Below are 17,049 nucleotides of genomic sequence, written 5' to 3'. Positions count from 1 at the left end.
AATTTGTTCGTTTTCTTGTTTGTTTTGAAGTCTTCCTGTTACTTGACAATAGCAAAAAGCAGTCTGACTTAGCAATTACTTAAAATGTCTGAAGGGTCAAGCATCTGGGAGAATGGGAGCCAAATGATGTAACCCCCACTACTTTGTGTTCATCTTTCATTCAGTAAGCATTTACTGAATACACGGTGGGTGTCAGCAACCTTCTAGACTGTATGGGAGATACAAAGATGCCTAAGAGGTCAATACCTTTCACTAAGGAGTTGATAATTTAGTAGAGGAGGTAAACTATACGTATACTAATATCTGCAATGCTACACGATGTAATGTTTGGGACGTTTTGTGGGGAGCTGGCCTTTAAGCGAGCAATGTACAGGATGAGATCTTCCAGGTAGGGGTAGGCCTTGGTAAAAACGTGGCCAAACCATTTCCTCTGTGAAGTTTTCTCTGACCTTCTTCCCTCCCGGGCCCCAAACAGAAGTAGACTTGTGTGCCCCTTCTGCCTTACGGCATACTGTAATTTGTACCGACTTTCATTGTGACAATTATATTCTAGTTGTTGTTGACAAGTCTGTCTCTCCAGGAAACTAGAAAAAGTCCTTTAGGGCAGGAGCCATGTCTTTTCATGTTTGTTTTCCTAACATTTAGCAGGGTTTCTGATACAGGATACCTACTGAGTAGCTATTTGAGGGAGAAGGGAAATAAATTACAGAATACGTTCAGGGGTGTGAACGGTGAGTGGGTGAGTACTACAATTTGGCTGGAATCGAAGACGCATGAAAGAGAGCAGTGAGAGTTAAAGCTACAAAACTAGGTTGGAAAGTGGGTCCCACACTATCAAGTGTTGGTGAGTAAGTGGAACAGTGGAAAGTCTTCTGTGCTGCTGCTTAGGCTGTAAGTTGGTGCAACCATTCTGGGGAACAATTTATCAACATCTAATAAAGTCAAAGATGCTCATATTTTGTGACCCAGAAATTCTAATTCTAGAGAAACGTTTTTTCCTGTATACAAAGAGACAGATATAGATTATTCATTGCTAAAAGTTGGAAACAAACTCAATGTCCGTCAGCAGGAGAATGGATAACTATAGATCTATCAATAATGAATAACTATAATTTTAGCTACATATGTTATATTAATATTAGTTACATATAATGAATAACTACAGCTATATCAATATGGGTGAGTATGACAAATGTAATATTGAGTGGAGAAGAAACCCAAGGCTGCAGGAGAATTTCTATGTTATCTTTTATGTAAAGAGTAAAATAGCAGTAAAATGCCTGGGAAGAATGAATAGTAAATTCAGGAAGTTACGGAAGGAGATGTAATCCAGGGAGTTTATATAAGGGCCTTGACTCTGTTGAGGTAGAGTCTGTGTATTCATAATTCATGTAGCACTCACATGTTAAACCAATAGGCAAAACAAATTTAATTACATTTATTTGAAATCTAGGAATGTAAGGAACTTGGAGGGTCTAAGTTAAAATTACATTATATTATTTGTTTTAATATGTCAGTAAGTAAAATGAAAATCCTTGGAATCAAAAATATTATTTTGACAGCACTCAAAATGATAGGAAGAGATCTGGATTATCCTCAGCCCCCCTAACCTCATCCTAGGTACTCTTAGTAGATATTTATGCTTTTGCCAATGAATTTCTCAAACCATTTAAAAATATGTGAAAAGAACAAAGAACACACAGTATTCAACAGATACATCAATGCAACAAATAAAGTATTTACACTATGGGGGCACCTGGGTGGATCAGTCGGTCAGGTATTCAACTCTTGATTTTGGCTCAGGTCATGATCTTGCTCAGGTCATGATCTTGCAGCCCCTGCATTGGGCTCCATGCTGAGTATGGAGTCTTCTTAAGATTCATCTGTCCCTTTCCCCCACTCACTCTCCCCCCGCCCCCCCGTCTCATTCTAAAATTAAAAAAAAAAAGCATTTACATGTATTAAAAAAGTATTTACTATGTATTAAAAGAACATTTTTATTTCTCTTCCACTAGCTTCTCCTAGAGAAATGAATTTTCTGAATTTATTACCTACCGTACTAGCTAATTTTGTGTCAACTCGATTGGGCCGTAGGATGCCCAGATATATGGTTAAACATTATTCTGAGTGTCTCTGTGAGGATTTTTTTTAATGAGATTAACATTTGGCTCAGTAAACTGAGTAAGAAAGAATGCCCTCTCCAGTGTGGGTGGGCCTCCATCCAATCTGCTAAAAGCCTAAATAGAATAAAAGGCTGAGTAAGAAAGAATTCTTTCTTTCTTCCTGACTGTCTTCAAGCTAGGGCATGGGTCCTCTCCCTCCTTTGGACTCTGACTCAGACTTGGACCGGAACTATACCATCAACTCTCCTGGGTCTTTAGCTCCCTGACTGCAGCTCTTGACTTTTGTAGATCTTGGCTTTTCAGCCTCCATAATCACGTGAGCCAATTGCTTATAGCAAATCTATCTATCCATTGACAGACAGACAGACAGATAAAAGATAAAGATGGATATCCCATTGGTTCTTTCTCTGGAGAACCCATACTAAAACACTTACTATATAAAAGAGGATTTTACTTTACTTTAATAAGCTTAGTTTGCTGACATTTCAAAACTCTTCAATTTAGTGTCTGCATTTGGTGAATCACAAAGTGTTCTGAAATGCAGTTCGGAGCCTGTCCTAAGAAGGCAGTGTAGTGTGCAGAAAGGGCTCATGCTTGGGAATCAGACTGACATGGGTTGAATTCTGGTTGTGCCATTTATTAGCAGTGTGACTTTAAACAAGTTATTTACTCTCCTGAGATTCATGTTCCTTATTTGAAAATAGGGCCAGTAGCTTACGTCTCACCAGGCTGTTATGAGTATCAATAGCACCAGCATAGTGCCAGGCCTGTAAATACTCAAAGTTAGTTCCTTATAATGTGATGCTGAACAGAAGGACATTGCTTGGCCATCTGATCAACAAGCCAGCTTGTAAGAATGTGGGTTGGGGCTTGAGGGGTGGGGTGAAGGGGAATGGTAAAGTCAAACCAGCTTACCTCAATATACCTCAATGTAAAGCTGATGTCCAGGCTAAGTTGAGTATTTTCTCCCTGCCAAAAAAAAAAAAAAAAAAAATGTGGATTATCACCCATTCATCATTAAAGATGTCATTATAATACCTCTATTTTCATTGTACTTTTCCTTTATAAATCTTCGAGGAAGAGGATGAGGTCTAGCAGTTGACTGTTATTCCACATACAGATGAAGAAATTGAGATTCAGGTCGTTTTTTACCTAAAAGAATACGGTAAGTCAGGCCCTAAGTTCAAATATCTCTCCAGGCCCTTAGGGAGCCAGTGATGTCAGGTCCTTTGTAAAATTATATGCAAGGTGCAGTGAGGGTGAAAAATAAAGAGAAGATACTGGTCTACCCTCAGCCTAAGAATAAAGAGAGGATAAAACGTGTGGAAAATATGTACAAACATATCCTATTAGGAATATATGTATTTATTTGTTTGTTTGTTGGGAGGTAGAGAGGGGTAGACGGGGGGGGGGGGGTGGAGAGAGAGAGAGAGAGAGAGAGAGAGAGCGAATCTCAAGTAAGCTCCAGGTTCAGAGTGGAGCCCAATGTGGGCTCATTCCCATGACCCTAGGATCATGACCTGAGCTGAAATCAAGAGTCAGATGCTCAACTGACTAAGCTATTCAGGCGTCCCAAGATTATACATATTTATGATTGTAATTCCTTCAAGTCTTTGCTCAAATCTTACTTTCTCAGTGCCACCTACCTTGATCACTGTAAATACTGCAGCCTACCCGCCTGCCCATTACTTTTGATTTTCCATTTCTTGATGTACTTTTTTGTAAACGTGTATATATATACATATATCTTTCTTGAGAGTGAGACAGAGAGAGAGAGTGTGGGGAGGGGGGCCGAGAGAGAAGGGGACAGAGGATGCAAAGCGGGCTCTGTGCTGACAGCAGAGAGCCCTATGCGGGGCTTGAACTCATGAACCATGAGATCATGACCTAAGCTGAAGTTGGATGCTTAACAAACTGAGTCACTCAGGCACCCCTCTTGATGTACTTTTTACCTCACCTATATAATCGCTATTATATAATGTATTTATTTACGTTTAATTTTTATTTCTCCATCCACACACACACTAGTGTGTAAACTCCACAAGTGCAAGGATATTCTGTTTTGTTCACTGATGTAACCCAAGTGTTTAAACAGTACCTAACATATATGAGGCACTCAATAAATATGTGTGGGATAAATAGGCTCTGAGAAACTGTAGGAGTTTCAAGATAAGGAAGACGTTTTAAACACTTGCCTTTGCTCCCTCCCCAAACTCTAGTAAAACAACAGTAAGGAGGGTTTTTTGTTTTGTTTTGTTTTTTAAGGCATAATCCCAGAAGGTCAAAAAGAACAGAAAAAAGGACCACAGCAAGACTTTGGAAGCTGGAAAGCAGGTGGATGAATAATTACTGGCTTAGTAGAACCTAGAAAGCTGAAGCTTAAGCAGGCAGTGAGGATATCCAAGAAGCAATGTGATTTACATTAAAGAACCCAAAAAGGTTCAAGATTTGGTGGTACCAGCTACCTTTGGAAGTGGCGGGGGGAGGAGGAGATGGTGTGAAGGGGTGGCTAAGTACAGGGTAATTGTTCTGTGGGGAGAAGATCCCCCAACTCGAGGTAAAACACTGGAGGCTTATTCATTGGTAGGAATGTAATCAAGGATCTCTTGACAGGGGAACACCAGATTCATTTAAAAGCAGCGTTATTGTATCTGTTCAGATCCAACCAGGAGACAGAAACTATGCAGTATCATACAAAAAAGTAGGGGTTAAGAAGAATATACACTGAAGCTTAGATACTTCATTCTCTTCTCTTCTTTCAGCTTCTAATATGCTGGCAGCCAGGCTGAACTACTCAGACAGGAGATTGAAGGAAGCCTCTTTGCAAACTCTGACAGCTTAAAGGAAAAACATAGGATATAGCATTGGGAATGACTCCAAGAAGCAGTCCGATCAGGAACACAAAGATTTGCTTGCATTGAATGTGCTCTATCACACGCTCAGAGCCTCTGATTGGGTTTTTGGTGCTCCACTATGTACACAAATACATCACGAAAGATCATCAGTTATTTGCGGAAACAGATTTGCCAAAACAAAAAATAGGGGGGAAAAAAAGCTGGAGGACAAGAGACTACGCAGGGAGAAGAAAAATATTCCTGAAAACTATCGTTAATATTCTCAAAGAAAACAGAGAAAAGATTGCATCCATGGAACAAGACAAGATGCAATAAAAAGGAAAATTCCAAAAGAACTTGTGCCAATTAAAGTATGATAGCAGATCTTAAAAACTCAATACAAGGTTTGTAAGATGAAATTGAGGAAACCTCCTGGAAAACTAAGCAGAGAAAAAGACATGGAAAGTAAAAGAGAAAGATTAAAAAAAAATAGAGCATAAATTCTGAAGATTCGAGAGAGAGAGAGAGAGAGAGAGAGAGAACAGAGAAGGACATAATTAATCAAAAAATTTCTCAGGACAGAAGGACAAGCATTTCTAGATTGAAAGAGTCCACCAAGTCCTTGACCCTGAATGAAAATGGATCCATACCAAGGCACATCATCATGAAATTTTGAAAAATGGAAGACAAAGAGAATACTTAAGAACAGTCTTTTTCATGAGACTAATAGGGAAGGGGCTTCTCCAAAGTAAGAAGAAACCAAGAAAGAGAAACACAAAGGATCCAGGAGCAGGGAATCCTAAGTAGGAGAGCAGAAAAGGGACTCTAGAATGATGCTGAAGAGAATTCACCAAACAAGAGCTAGGCAGCAGGCTTGGAGAGCAGCCAGTCCAGGCTGGAGCAGGTGAGAAGGTTCCAGGAGGGATCTCTTTAATAAGATGAAATTGATAGAATGCCCAAGTAACCAAATATATTTAGAACAGATATAGACAACTGGTGGGGAGTTTGGGCTGAATTAATGATAAGTGCCTAGAAAACTAAAAGAAAAAAAAAAGACAGTCATTAGGTTCAGAGAAAACAGAGTTGTGCAGGAGAGAAATCATGGATGTATTGCATGGCTCATGTGTGAACAGTATTTCCACAGTCATGGTAATATCAATACTGAATATTGATATAGCCAAAAATTAAAACACAACTGTACTGGGAGAACAGGAAAAGTGAAGCATGCACATGCCCATGTGACCGAATGGGTATATGGTGGTGGGAGTAGCTGTGATGGTGAAGAAGGTGAAATTCTCATCTTCCATGGTGGGAGTCAATAAATAACACACAAAAAAGTTTTAAAATCAATAAGTAGCCGTATAAGCATGGTAAGAAGAGGTGGATGAGGTATTGTTATTTTCAAAATAAGCCTTATGGGGTGCCTGGGTGGCTTGGTTGGCTGAGCTTCTCACTCCTGATTTCAGCTCAGGTCGTGATCCCAGGGTCATGGGATAGAGCCCCGCATCAGGCTCTGGGCTGAGCATGAAGCCTGTTGAAGATTCTCTCTCTCTCCCTCTCTGCCTCTCTCCCTTGCTTGCATGCTGTCTCTTTCTCTCTCCCAAAATAAAATAAAAGTAAAAAGTAAAAAAATTCAAAATAAGCCTTATAAAACTGTTTGACTCTTTATGTATAAGCACACCTTACACATAAAGTAAAAACAAAACGCAAAGAAACTCTTGAGACTTTTTAAGTGAACAGAGCCCATTAGAACATTCCTCCCTCCTACCACCACCAACTCTACCATCACAACATTGTCTTATCTCATATGTCACCAACCTCCCCCGAATTCTGCTACCACCTCAACACCCAAACCAGCACACTAAGAGAGGAAAGGGAGACACTGGTTGAGTCTAGGATCTGCTTTGCCAAGATCTTGTTAGGGGCCCTGGGTCATTTTTAACCTGTTCGTATTATATAACTTTAGGCAACTTAAAGGTTTTCTCCTGAAGTTACAAAGATCGAAACTAGATTGTTCCTCCTAATATATTTCATCTTCCTTATGTTTCACTGCGTAACCTGATTTCAAAACCCTTGAACTCTGAATGCACCCTCTATTCTTTCCTTCTCTAGGTTTTCCTCCTTTAGAGGCAAGAATGACCTCAGGGTCCATCTGCTCTTGGCAAATGCACTTACCAAGTCTTTAACACTTGTGTAACAGACTATTTTTGTCACCCTTTCACCTCACGTTGTTGCCTTCACCCTGGATACAAGGTAGAGGTACTATTAGCTATAGTTATTTTTTTGTACAGAATATTACCCATTACCTACCAAATTCTAAAATATGTTCCCTCTCTCTTTCACGGAGTATTCTCCTGGCTCTGATTCTAAATCTGGTAGCTGACATAAATAAGGGCACTTTTCAGAGGACACAGTCAGGGTGACCCTGGTAGATCAGGTGAGCCCATCCATTCACTGTATAGTACTCGAAGGAGAAGAATATCTCATTTTAGATTAGTTGAAAACAAAACAAAACAAAACCTTTCACACTGTCCTTGGCTCTGACTTAGACAACACTCTTCTTTGCAGTAGGGAAAGCATGCTTATCCTATTTTCTTTAAAAACAAATTTTTTTTTTAATCTTTATTTTTGAGAGAGAGAGAGACAGAGTGTGAACGGGGGAGGAACAGAGAGAGAGGAAGACACAGAATCCGATTTAAAAAAATTTTTTTTAATCTTTAGCTTATCCTATTTTCAATTAAAGCTTGAACAGATATTTAATATCTGGGGAGAAAGAATTAGGATTTGAAAAGCTCTCAATAGGTTCCAAAGTTAGGATTAACAAATAAACCAGAAATAATTTTAAAGTCCCATATGTATGTTCAAAAAACTAATTTCACATGCATAGCATGTGGAAGATTTAGCTTAACAGTTCAAATAAAAAAGACTAGGAGCTAGTTGCAAGCTTAACCATCTGACAGCAGGAAGTGGCTGAGGAATGAATGCCAAAAAAGTAAATTCTTGGGGCACCTGGGTGGCTCAGTTGCTTAAGCGTCCGACTTTGGCTCAGGTCATGATCTCCCAGTTTGTGGGTTTGAGCCCCACGTCAGGCTCTGTGCTGACAGCTCAAAGCCTGGAGTCTGCTTCAGATTCTGTGTCTCCCTTTGTCACTCTGCCCTTCCCTGGCTCATGCTCTCTCTCAAGAATAAATGAACATTAAAAAAAAAAATGGAAAAGAAAATGTAAAAAAAAAAAAAAAGTAAATTCTTCCCTTTCTACTTCCCTGAGAATGCAGGTGAGATTGTTTATACTATAGCAGCCCATTCACTAATAAATATTACTGACAATCTGCCATATGGTAGTGTGAGGAAAGTGCTGTGACAGGTAAAGAACAAGAGGAAGGACTCAAGGATCTTTCCATAGGCTGACAGATAACATATACAAAAGAAGTGATGGCAGTAATGATGGCCTATATTTGAAGAGTGCTTTAGTTTATCATATCCAACCATTTATATCCTTTCCTTTGAAACTTAGAGTTGCATTATGAGGTGGTAAGTCAAATACAATCAGCATTTTAAAGATGAGAGACTGAAGCTCAGAGAAGTAAATCACTGAATCTCAAACATGTTGCTCTCAGGACCTGTTTATGCTCTTAAAATTATCAAGATATCTCAGACCATATACAAAGATTAAATCAACATGGATCAAAGATCTAAATGTAAGAGCTAAAACTCTAAAACTCTTAGAAGAAAAGTTATGGGTAAATCCTTGTGACCTTGGATCAGGCAACGATTTTGTAGATATGACATCAAAAGTACAAGTAACAAAAGAAAAAAAGGAAGTTGGATGTCATCAAAATTTTAAAATCTGTGCCTCAAAAGATACCATCTAGAAAGTGAAAATACAACCTACAAGATGAGAGGAATATTTGCATATTATATATCTGATAAGAGACTAGTATCCAGAATATATAAAGAACTCTTATAATTCAATAATTTTTTAAAAAATAAGACTCCAGTTTTAAAATGGGCAAAGAGTGTGAATAGACATTTCTCCAAAGATACACAAATGGCCAATAAACATATGAATAGACGCTCAATATCATAAGTCATTAGGAAAATGCCAGTCAAAACCAATGTGAGATACCACTTCAAACTCATTAGGACCGTTATAATCAAAAAGACAGACAATAACAAGTGTTGGTAAGGATGCAGAGAAATTGGAACCCTCATACCCTGCTGGTGGGAATGTAAAATGGTGCTGCTGCTTTGAAAAACTATCTGGCAGTTCCTCAGGGTTAAACAGAGAGCTGCCATATGAGCCAGCAATTCTCCTAGATATATGTCCAAAAGAATCGAACACATACGTACGCACAAAACTTTATACATGACTGTTCACAGCAGTATTATTCATAATAGCCCAACAACCCAATATCCATTGACTGATGAATGGACAACCAAAATGTATGGTATATCCATAAAATGGAATATTATTCAGTGGTAAAAAGAATGAGGTACTGATACATGCTACAACATGGATGAACCTTGAAAACGTGATGCTACGTGAAAGAAGCCAGACACAAAGGACTGCATAGTGTATGATCCTGTTCATATGAAATATCCAGAATAGGGAAATCTATAGAGACAGAAAGTAAAATAGAGAGCAGTTGTCCAAAACTATAGCGTGGGAGTCATTGGAGGATATGAGGAATGACTGCTAGTGGGTTCCTTTAGGATAATGGAAGTATTCTAAAATTGATTATGATGATGATTGCACAACTCTGTGAATATACTAAAAACCATTGAACTATATACTTTAAATGGGTGAATATTATGGTATATGGATTATATCTCAGTAAAGCCATTATAAAAAAATTGAGGATCCTCAAGAGTTTTTGTTTATGAAGTTTATATCTATTAAACATTCCCTCTATTAGAAATTAAAACATAAACATTTAAAATATTTATTTTTGCAATAACAATATGCCTGTTACATGTGAACATAAATAACAAATTTTTATGAAAAATAGCTCTATTTTCCAAAACAAAAATAATTTAGTGAGAATAGTGTTACTGTTTTAAATTTTTATTAGTCTCTGTAATGTCTGACTTAATAGTGTATAGCTAGATTCTCAAATCAGTTGCCATATGTTTGGTTGAAGTATATGAAGAAAATCTAACCTCACAGATATGTAATTTAAAAAGGGAGGAGTATTTTAATAGCTTTTTAAAAGATCATTGTTGATATTCTTCTTTGATACTACACTAAAACTCAACAAGTAAGAGTTTCTTAAAGGTTAGTTGTAAGCTAGAATCTGAAACCATATGAATGAACTTTGTTTTCTGTTATACTGGTCTCTCTTGCATTTTGAATGCACCTTTTATCCATGCATGATTTTATAACATTATGCTTTGGTCATTTGCTAAATATTCATTCCCCGAGTTATGCCAATCTTCCAAAATATTGACAAATTTTATTCTATAATATCAAAAAAATCACACTTGTTAATATCACCACTGATTTCATCAAATGAGTCTTTAATTATTGGGAAGCTGTCAAACTCAGTGCCACATGCAAGTTTTCCAAGACTCTAATTTTTTTCTTGAAAGCTCAGATTCTACCATCGGAACAAATATTGTGAGTTCTGGAAGTAACGAATTCAATTTACTAATGTTCAAGGAAATGTCTGCTAAATACTCAAGTCTGAACATCCATAGTTTGTCCGTCATTCTTTCAAGTAAAACTGATGTTATAATGAATAGTGGTTAATTCAGCTCACAACTAAAATGATTACAGTAATGCTTTTCATCAAGACAACACTGGTTTGGTTTTTTTTCAATGTTTATTTATTTATTTTGAGAGAGAAAGAGAGAGTGAGCACACGTGCGCATGGGCAAGCAGGGGAAGGGGCAGAGAGAAAGGAGAGAGAGAATCCTAAGTAGGCTCCTCACTGTCAGTGTGGAGCCCAGTGAGAAGCTCGATCTCATGAACTGTGAAATCATGACCTGAGCCGAAATCAGGAGTCACCACGCTTAACCAACCGAGCCACCCAGGCACCCCCCAACCGCTGTTCTTTGATACGCAGCAGAAGTGTTTGATGTGTACTTTCTGTCTTGTGACACAGAATTTTTAAAAGACATGTTCTCAATGGCCAAGACTTAATACAAGTAACAATTTTTACTCTTTTGTCGAAAACGCTTTTTTTAAAAGTAGGCTTCACACCCAATGCGGAGTACAATGCTGAGCCCCAACCCACGGCCCCAAGATCAAGACCTGATCTGAGATCAAGAGTCAGATGCTCAACCGACTTGAGCCACCCAGGTGCCTCTTAAAACACTTTTAAATGAAACTTAACTCCCCCCAAGTGCATGGCAGTGGGGAAAGCCATGACCATTAGTAGGATGTGGAGCTGCTGCCTTTATTCCTATCAAGGTGCAAAGAGTTTACCCACCATTGGGTACAAATGTCAACATGATGATGACAAAAGGCAAATGAAGTCTTAATATTATCATTTTGGTCTCACAGATCCCACTGCAAGTTTCTCGGGGGATCTTCAGAGATCCATGGATCACATGTTGAGAACCTCTGTGTCAAATGCTTCTTCCGCTTATGCATATAGTAAGTAGTGAAACCGATACATGAAACTAGGACCCATGGACTCCTCATCTGAGAGTGTCTCCATTATTAGAATGTCGAAGTGAGTGACACCAATATGAAGTATAATGTGAACTCATATAACAAATACAGTTGATCAAATACAGTGGTGATCAAATACAGTGGTGATCAAATACAGTTGACCATTGAAAAATACGGCTTTGAACTGTACAGGTGCCCTTTATGCAGTTTTTTTTTAAATACATAAATACAGTACAGAACTAGAAATATATTTTCTCTTCCTTGTGATTTTCCCAGTAACATTTTCTTTTTCCTAGCTTACCTGATTATAAGAATACAGTATGGAATACATATAACATACAAAATATGTGTGAATCAACGTTTATGTTATCATTAAGGCTTCTGATCAACAGTAGTCTATAATTAGTTAACTTTGGGGGGAGTCAAAAGTTATAGCAGATTTTCTACTGCATGGGGCTGGATGCCCCTAACCCCTACATTGTTCAAGGGTCAACTTTAATTAAACTGCTACCAGAGATCTAGTTAAAAACGCAATTAGTAGTTATCAGCCAGATATGGTCACTTTAAACTCATCTAGTCCAGGTCATAAAGGTAGCTTAAATAGAGGTGCTTAAGATCATGAAGAGAAGGGATATGGCTAGGCAGTTAAAAAGAGACAAGGTTGACATCCATTCCACAGACTAAAAATAACAAAATTTAACTCCTATCTTCTTTGGAAAGGGCTTTCATGTACTTGAAATCATAGAGTCAAAAACTAGGTGGAACCTAAGAGGTCATCCATACAGGAACCTCCTCACAGCATCTCCCTCTGACAGGGCAAAAAATCCGGTGAGGGGTGGCTTCCTTCTCCTTAGACCTCATAACCGTTCAAGTTACTTTTACTTAAAATTGGCCCCACCCCCTGGCCCCCACAAACCACACTCTCATTCCCACATAGTTTCACTCCTTTATCCCACCTTCCAGAACAATAAGCAATAGGTCTGTTTCCTCTTTTGCGACATATTTTAAGTTAGGTACCAAGTCCCTTCTTCTATACCAAGTACCCTCTTCCATTTTTTCAGTCTGAAAGTACTCCTAAAAGCACTCCGTTTCTTCCACTTTCTTTTTCGTCTGGACCCATGCCAGAGTGTGTATTTGTTGATGGAGGGTTTTGTTTTGGAGGGCCTAGTGTGGTCTCATCCTTCTAGGCCTTGTTTCCAATATCTCCTCCTCCATGCAATGGTCCTGGGTTACCCTGCTCTTCTCTCCTAACTGAGCCTTTCTGGTATTCCAGGCACTGTGCCATTTAATTCCCAGAGCAACCCCATGAACGGTACCATCAATGGTTCCCACTCCCACCCCTCCTTTTTAAGGCATTACAGTTTGAGAATTTTCGTAATTGTGCACAGCTGTGTAACTACCACCCGGGTCAAGATCCAGAACAGCCCCATCACCCTAAAAGTGCCCTCATGCCCTTTTGTAGTCACATATGTATTTTTTTTAATTTTTTAAAATGTTTATTTATTTTTGAGAGAGAGAGAGAGACAAAGAGCATGAGCAGAGGAGGGGCAGAGAGAGAGGGAGACACAGAATTCGAAGCAGGCTCCAGGCTCTGAGCTGTCAGCACAGAGCCTGCCATGGGGCTCAAACTCAAGAACCATGTGATCATGACCTAGGCCAAAGTTGGATGCTTAACCCACTGAGCCACCCAGGCTCCCCCACATATGTACTTTTCTAATGGGATAATTTTGCATGTACTATTTGTTAATTTGAATGTTTCTCTTAACAAGATGTATTAAACATATTCTGACGGCAATTCATACAGTTTTAAAATGTAATTTTAATGTCTGCATCATAGTCCAATAAATTGTTTCATAATTTATTTAACCAATGTCCTTTTGTCAGATACCTAGTTTTTACAATGTCCTACTCCCTCTTCCTGGAATTATTTCTTTCATAGCTGATATTCCTTAGTCTGTTTTGCTAACTCTGTGCCCTCTTTCTACCTGTTAAGTGTTGGTGCTTCCCAAGATTCTGTCGTTGAATCTTCGTACCTGTAATCCCTTCCTAGGTGATCAATTTCCTTTCTAGTTTCACCATACACTCTTTGGATCTCCTCTTTTTTTCTGAACTCCAAGACTCTTCTTCCCTACTGTCTGCTGAGTATTATTTTCAGGTGGATATTCTTCTCGTAACTCAAGCTATACACGTCAAAAATTGAACTCCTATTCCCTTTCCCAAATCTGCTTCTTTCTCTCCCTTTCTCCCCCTCTGCCCTCTGTCTGAGTGGAGGTGCTAACCTTTGCAGTCACTGAGGAGAGGAACCTGAAAGGCATCTTTGACTCTCTCTTATCTCACATTTCCAATCAATTAAATGCTATTGATGCGACTCCAAAATGCTTCTCAGCTTGTGCCCTTCCTATCCATTTCCACTAGGACTATCCTGGTTTTTAGGTTCCGTGACCTGCTAACTAATCCTCCAGCCCCTAATCTGATCCTCCTTTGATCTGCTCTTTATGGTTACCACCAGTTAACTTTCTGAAACATGGAGATTATTTTCCTCTCCCGCCTGAAAACACCTGATGGCTGCCTATCGCTTACAGAAGCAAGCCTAAACTTTCCAGGCCGGATATCAAGCCCTCCTTTCCATGGTTCCTTCCCACTCTCCCACCCCTCCTTTATGCTCGGGTTACATCACCCCTGAGCTGTTCCGGAACACGCGCTTCTGCTCTACTCTACCCGGTAACTACCCAATATTTAGTCTGTTTTGCTGTTTCTTTGCTCCCTGCCGCCTCGTACGCGACAGGTGTTTGCACTATTGCAAATGAGATCAAAACGAGCTCTGCCCACAGACCTTTCCGGGTTAGCAAAGGCTCACATCACCTCAAAGGCAAGCCCTAGATTAAGAGCCCATCAGGACAGCCCTGAGGTAGGGAGGGGCTGGCAGGGAGGAAGGGGAAAATCTCTCTTTACATCTCCTCGCAGCCGAGATGCATTGGATCTGTGCTGGTAAGGAACAGTGTTCTCCATCCCTCTGTAAAACTCTCCTCGACTTCTAAAGTGCAAGATGTCTTGCCAACTGAACGGTATTTTCGGTATTTTTTCCCCATTCCTGAGAAGGGCAGACTGAGGTCTACGAGAGCAGGGCTCTGAGTCAGGCTCCCCTCCCTAAAAAAGGAGACAGCCGGCCTGCAATTCAAAGAGAGGCTGTAAGGATAGCACCTCCTGATTGGAGCAGACGGAGTCAGACAAGCTTGGGGGCTGCTGATTGGCTCCGGCTTGATCAGGCGCTGTTGGGCTGTTGTAAATGTAAATAGCACTGTGACCGGCAGTAACCCCGAGGGGGGGGGGGGGTGGTGGAGAGGGAGGCTCTTCCTCTCTCCATTCATGTCTGCTACCAGCCAGGCCCAGACAGGCAGGCTCTTTAGTAGAGGGGGCTGGGCAGGACAAGCCTAGGGGCTGTGTCTTCGGAGATCTTAAGCTAGAGCTAAGAGTTAAGACCAGCCCGCGCGGGTCTGATCCAGGGCTGACAGCTTCCACACAGAGATGCTTCTTTTCCGCACTCAGCTTTGACTGTTTAAGAGGGTTTAATGGAATGTTCCGTGCGAGGCCGAAGGTGTTGGAGGGCGCTGAAGGGTGGTTTTATGGGGGTAGCCTAAATGGCTGTAGTGGGTGTGCCTCAGGGAGATGGGAGCCTGTCCTTGCCTGTTTCTGTTCACAGTCCTATTTGTGGAAAAGGCAAGAGTGGGGGCACAGCTTCAGGCCAGAGAAGTTGCTGATGCTCAGTGTTCCTGGATGATAGCCTTTCCACTGGAAGTGCAGTTTTTCTCCCACCGTCTCTCTACTCCAGGGGGAAAGCGAAGTCTGCGGGGACTGGCTTTCTGGGAAGTAGGGAAGAGGAAAGGAACAGACGGGCACATGGTAAGAATAAAGGGCGACCTTCACACATTGCTGATGGAAATGTCAAATGCTGCAGCCACTGTGGGAGACAGTGTGGTGCTTCCACAAAAAGTTAAACACAGAATTGCCCTGTGGCCCAACAACTCCACTCCTGGGTACATACACAAATGAATGGAAAACAGGTACTCCAGTACTTAATAGCCAAAAGGTGGAAACCACTCTAATGTTCATCAACATATGAAGGGAGAAACCAACTGTGCTGTCTGCACACAATGGAATATTATTTGGCAGTGAAGAGGGATGAGGTCCTGATGCAGGCTACAATGTGCATTGTGTTAAGAGAAGGAAGCCAGACACAGAAGGTCCCGTATTGTAGGATTCCCTTTATGTGAAATATCCTGAATAGGTAAGTTGATAGACACAGAAGGCAGATTGGTGGTTCCAGGGGCTGGGGGGAGGGGAGAAGATGGAGACCGTTTAACAAGTACAAAGCCTCCTTTTGCCGTGGTGAAAAGGTTTTGGAAATAGTTACAGGTGGTGGTTGCACACCATGGTGAATGGGCTAAATACCGCTGAATTGTTCCGTTTATAACTCATTGTAGGGTCTGAGCCCTGGAGGGTCTTGTTTTTGTTTTTGTTTTTAATATTTGTTTATTTTTGAGAGAGAGACGGAGCACAAGCTGGGGAGGGGCAGAGAGAGCAGCAGACATAGAATCTGAAGCAGGCTCCAAGGCTCCGATCTGTCAGCACAGAGTCCGACTGGGTGGGAGGCTCCAACTCACGAACCCTGAGATCATGACCTGAACTGAAGTCAGATGCTCAACCGAACGAGCCACCCAGGTGCCCCTGAATTGTTACCTTTAAAATGGTTACTTTTATGGCCTGTGAATTTTACTTCAATTTAAAAACATATACAGCACAAAACCGACAAACAGAAAGACTACAGGGTGAATGCTTACTGCTGTCTGGAGTGCTCTAAGAAAGGACTAGGACTATTAATGAGCAATTTGGCGCCCTCCCCCACCTTTCACTTTCACTTTCCTCTCATTGCTCATTTCCTCCGGTTTGTCACACAGTTTTTTAAAGCTTGACACGGTCCTGGCTACTCTCTGCTCCTGTGGGAAATGGCCGGGAGGGAGAGGGCCCCTTTGGGCCCTCTGAGACCGTCCCCGCCTGGCCAGAGAACCACCGTGAGTCAGCACAGCAGACACTTGGCCTTTGTGAGCCATCTGTGGCTTGGGTGTAGCAGGCAGGGGAGGGCCAGGCCCCCTCCCGAAAAGGGGAGGGCTCTGCCTCCAGCAACCCCAGTATAGCATCTCAGTTCCCTGGAGCCTGCAATTAAGGCCTGTGGTATTTGCCCCCAAAGTTGGTGAACAAGAATCAGCACTTTGCCTGCCGGCCCGCGGAACACAAAGTTAACTACGGGTCACAATACAGCTCAGGCTCCCTGTGACATAGCAACGGTTCGTGGCAGAGGCAGAATTTAAAACAAGACATGTAACCTTTCGATAATTTTATCAACCAGATATTCTCAAAGAAGAAGATGCCCTTGAGGATCTCAAAACCTGACAGGAGGGGGGAGTATGGTTTGGAAACGC

The sequence above is a fragment of the Prionailurus viverrinus genome, chromosome D2 (genome assembly GCF_022837055.1).
Source record: "Prionailurus viverrinus isolate Anna chromosome D2, UM_Priviv_1.0, whole genome shotgun sequence".
NCBI lineage: Eukaryota > Metazoa > Chordata > Mammalia > Carnivora > Felidae > Prionailurus > Prionailurus viverrinus.
The sequence above is the reverse complement of the archived record's forward strand: the minus strand, read 5'-3'. Positions refer to the sequence as shown.